Source organism: Leptonychotes weddellii, chromosome 11, assembly GCF_054177405.1.
Source record: "Leptonychotes weddellii isolate Sample4059 chromosome 11, ASM5417740v2, whole genome shotgun sequence".
Lineage (NCBI taxonomy): Eukaryota > Metazoa > Chordata > Mammalia > Carnivora > Phocidae > Leptonychotes > Leptonychotes weddellii.
The window spans coordinates 10,725,412-10,730,462 of record NC_138379.1 but is presented as its reverse complement, the minus strand read 5'-3'; positions in this window follow the sequence as shown (position 1 = coordinate 10,730,462).

The following is a 5,051-nucleotide window of genomic DNA, read 5'->3' as shown; positions in this document are numbered from 1 at the left end:
TTTGGCTTACAGGTTTTTGAGATGATTCAGAATGATAATATATATAAAAGAACTGAGCACCTAAACTCAGGCTCTGGAACCAGACTGCCTGAGTCCCAAGTCCTTATTCTGCTACTTAGCTGTGAGACCTTGGGCAAATTTCTTAAGCTTTTGGTGTCTTTCATCATATGTAAAATGGGAATAATAATACCTACCAATAGGGTCATTATGAAGATTAAATGAGATGATGTAATTGCACTTAGAACAGTGTGGGCACATAGACTATTACTGTATTGTTATTCTATCAATCACCAGGTACCTGTCTTCTACATATATGTATGTATAATCTATGTTTAGCTGTGTGAGTGCTCTGCTCAGTTATTGTATCCAACTACTTCAGGGGTGATTTCAAGGGCAACCCAAATAACAAGCAAGTGGTGCACATGTCCAGTCTCTGGCTAAGGAAAAGCCAGTGGCAGTCACTCACTGGGTACTTGGGACTCTTTGGCCCCAGCCCCATTCTAGATGTGAGGACCTTTAGGAATGAACCTTACAGAATTCACAGTAAGCGCTTAGAGACTACTCTGCCACAGGCCCGGGTGGACGTGTCCCTTAAAGCTGGTAGTGCTTGTGACACATAGACTTCTCTGAATCAGAGATGCCACAGTATTTCTGTGTGTCTGAAGCCTCGAGATGTACTTTTCATACAGAATCCATGAGAGATACAAAGGGATTCAAGGGAAAGAATGAGTAAGAATACCTGTGTGGGGGCTGTGGGGGGAGGGGTGAAATAGGTGATGGGGATTAAGGAGCGGGCTTGTGATGAGCACTGCGTGTTGTATGGAAGTGTGGAATCAGTATGTTGTACACCTGAAACTAATAAGACACTGTAAACTAATTGGAATTAAAAAAAGAATTCAAGCAGTGTAGGAATTCAACAGAAAAATGAGTGTAGTAACTAGATGGAAGTCCGTGCTCTTGTTTAGGTATCTTGGTATAGTTTTTACTGTTACTTTTCAAGGCAAAGATTTTATGAAATTAAAATGAATAAAGAACCTTAATCAGAAAAGAAAAGCTACACGAATTTGCTATATGCTAGGTCCTAGGCTGGTGATAGAGATGTTGCAGTGACCACACACGCTTGTCCTCAAGGCACTTGTGGTAAACTATCTGAGAGCAAAGAGTTTTCAGTAGTGAAGTGACCAGGTCACTAGCTATGGAGAATAGTATGGAAGGTAAAGACAAGATGACCAGTTAAAAGGAGCTGCAAGACTCAAGGCAAGAGATGGTGGCTTAGACTAGACCATAGTGTAGAGACAAAGGTTTATCAATTTTAGGTCTGTTTGGTAATGGTAGTAAGAATAGCTAATATTTAGTGCTTACTATTTCTGAGATGTTGAATTCTTTGAGTATATTACCATTTAATCTTCATATCAACCCTGTAAGATGGGGAATGACATGAACATAGATAGTAATAGCAAATATTTGGGACCAACCTTTGTGCTAAAGGCTTCCTGTGCATTATTCTTTAATATTTACTACAACTCTGATCATCCCCATCTTACAGATGAAGAAATGAAATCTTAGAGCAGTTAAGTAACTTGCCTTTGGTTACACTCAGTGACAAAAGTCAGACTTTGACCAGATTTGTTGGATTCTAAATCCCATAGTTTTTTGTTTTTTTGTCTATTTTTTTATTGAGGTATAATTGACACATAACATTAGTTTCAGGTGTACAATATCATTATTTGATATTTGTATACATTGTGAAATGATCATCACAATAAATAGTTAATATCCATCACCATGCATAGTTACAAAATTTTTTTTTCTTGTGATGAGGACTTGTAAGATCCACCCTCTTAGCAACTTTCAAATACGCATTACAGAATTATTGATTATCAATATATAGGTTAACCTGTAGGTCAGACTTTAAGCCATGGGGGCATCTAAGCTATGGGTCAAGGAGTGTTCATGTGAGAAGAGCAGAGGGTTTAGATTCCAACTCTGGAGTCACATCAATATTTAGGAAGGGAAGGGAGATCCTGAAAAAAAGGACTAAAATAAGGACTGGAAAATCTGTTTCCTAGAATGTTTGATGTCACTAGGGGCTTGAAACCAGAGAACTGCTTGGCTTAGGAACACTTTTCTCTTTTAAAGGCATCTGGGTGGCTCAGTCTGTTGAGCATCTGACTCTTGATTTTGGCTTGGGTCAAGATCTCAGGGTTGTGAGATCGGGCCCCATCATGCTCTGCATTCACTGGGGAGTCTGCTTGAGGATTCTCCCTCTGCCCCTCCCCCTGCACTCTCTCTCAAATAAATAAATCATTAAAAAAAAAAAAAAAAAAAAAGCCTGCATGCCTTCCAGTGTGAAGAGAAGTAACTTACAGCAAACAGTAGGGTTTGCTTTGATCTTTCATCTTTGGATGATATATTTGTTTTTCTTCTGATCTTCCTTTAGTGTTTGGATCTTGGTCTGATGTTTGGGGTCTGGAGTCTTGGAACGCTAGAGGGCATGGATTCAATCTTATAACTCTTCCGCCCTCTGGTGTAAAACTAAGGTTCAGTATCCTGAAGGATCACTGTATCAGTTGGACAAAATGGGCAGTAACTCAAATTCTTCATACTTTTATCCATGTACCTGATTGTCCTATCTTCTCTCTCTACTCCTCTCTTGCTTGCACCTTGATCCCTCTCTTTCTTTGCTTTCCCTCTTCATTTCTCTTCCACTCTATCTCTGGTTGCTGCTACTCCAGACCTGCACTACTTGGTAGCCTATCAAGAATCACAAATCTCTAGTTCTATGTCTCCCTGCTCAGAATTTTGTCATTTTAAGAGTGGTGAGCATAGCCCATAGAGCAAAGCCATCTTCCATCCTGTGACTAATAGAAGGAAGCTACTTCACGGGAGGTTGCCCTTGTAGCAAGTCTTCCCTGCAGAACAGAGATTCCCAGTTCACTCCAGATAGGGATCCCCGAGGACCGGAAGGACTGACTTGGGAACACACATCCATCCTCTTTACTCTTTCCATCCAGGGCCCTTACCCTGTGGCTCACACTGTTACAACAGACTTCCTGCCACATCACCCCATGCTTTCAGGGATCAGATGGGACAGTGCAGGCTGGAGACTTGTCCTTGCAGAGCAGTTCTCCAGCTATGAGTAGAAGTAAAACACCAAGCACAGAGCATAGCATTTAGGGGTACATGGACTCCACCTATGATAGAAGAGATGAATGGGTGCCCTCTGCTGGCAGAGCCCATCACCAGGCATCTCCACCTGCAAGAGGGCATGCACATTCAGCAGCATATACCTTAACCCCATCCTGCCACATACATTGATTTTTTTTTTAATCTTGGTTTAAATGATGAAAGCTTATATAGCTTTTTTCCCCCCAAAATTTAATACAGCAGATTATTGAGCTAAAACTCTTCACTCCCTTTTATGTCACTCCTCGGGCATAACTACTGACAATTTGTTGCATATTCTTCCAGATGTCTTTCTGTATGTGCTTATACAATATATATTTCTTTCTAATGGAATTAATGTATGCATGCTCTACATAATTGTTCTGTAATTTGTGTTTTCCCATAAGAATATGTCATGGACATCTTTCTACTACATCTAGGTCTCCCTTGCTTTCCTCATGATTGGCCAGTTTACTTCTATAAGTCTGCCATAATGTTATTTAGACCCTGGCACATTCCTGCTTCTGGGCTAAAATGGAACCCAACAGTCCAATTTCTCAGGAGAGTAGGTGCCCATGATCCTATGGTTAGGATGAGCAGACCTCCCCTCAGCCTGTCCCTCTCTCCGTGGTTCAACCTATCCACCTCCTCACCCCACCTCCCCAGAGGATTTGGAAATAAGCTTCTTATTGCTCAGTGCCCCTCAGCAGAGATGTTACGCATTGCACCCTCTCCATCCCTCAGAACAGATGGAGGGTTTTGACTTTTTTACTTCGATTTCATTTGAAGAGAGGAGTTGCTCTGCCTGCCATCTCCAGGTATGATTTGAGTGCAGAGACAGAAAGTGGGATGTAGTTGGCTTTGAGGGCTGGCCAGCCATGTGAAGGCTGCAACCTGCTTCTGACTCGCTGCTGATGGAATTCCTAGGACCCTGAGCCCACTTGATTCTGATTCTTACCATGTCTTCTCTGTACTTTTGAGAAGACAGGCTTTGAGCGCTCCTCTCTTGGCCTTGTTAATAATCGCTGACCGTGGACACTTGGTAACTCAGCTCTGACTTCATCTTTACTTCTTGTAGAGTGTCTTGAATTCTAGAAATTCTCATTCCAGTCATGGTTACCTCATTGCCAGTCAGTTGCTTTGTAACTTGCATTCTGTATAATGTCACTGAAATGATACTTTTCTAAACTGAAATCCTGACTCCATTAGTATTTCATTCATCCTGCAAATATTTGTTCAATAACTATTTTATAACCAAAAGCCATTCCTGTCTTTGAGGAGTTCCAGTCCTAGGGATGGAGGCGTTAAATTTGAGTTAATGAGATAAGCATTATTATCATGATGACTTTCTAGCATTATAAGGGGGGTAACTGCTGGGAAGGAGGGCAAGGCTTCACTGAGGTGGTAATTTAGGTTGGTTTCAAAGGATATCTAGGATGCCACCAATTGGAGAAGATGTGAAGTCATGCAGGTCAAGTGTAATGTGCTAAAGTACAGAAGTGTAAAAGGGATATGGTTCACTGGGTATCCTAGGTGAGGGGAAGTTTCTCTTTATAGAAACATTTCATCTAATAAATGACAGAGTGATCAAAGTAGAATATCATCACTTTGTAATCCTTAATAACTAGATCTTGGGCATTGAGCATCAACAGCTGCTAACATCAAAAGAGAGCCACTCAGACACTATCTGCAGAGTGGTTCTGAAAAAATCCTGAATCTGATCAAATCTCTAGATCCAATTATTATAAGAAATACAGAGGATGGAGGAAATGTTAAACTTTACCAGGGGGATGCAATTAGCAAAATGGGGGAATTATAAAACAAGTGACCCAATTTATAATGATAACATTATAAAATGATATAATGATTTAATAAGGAAAAATGAT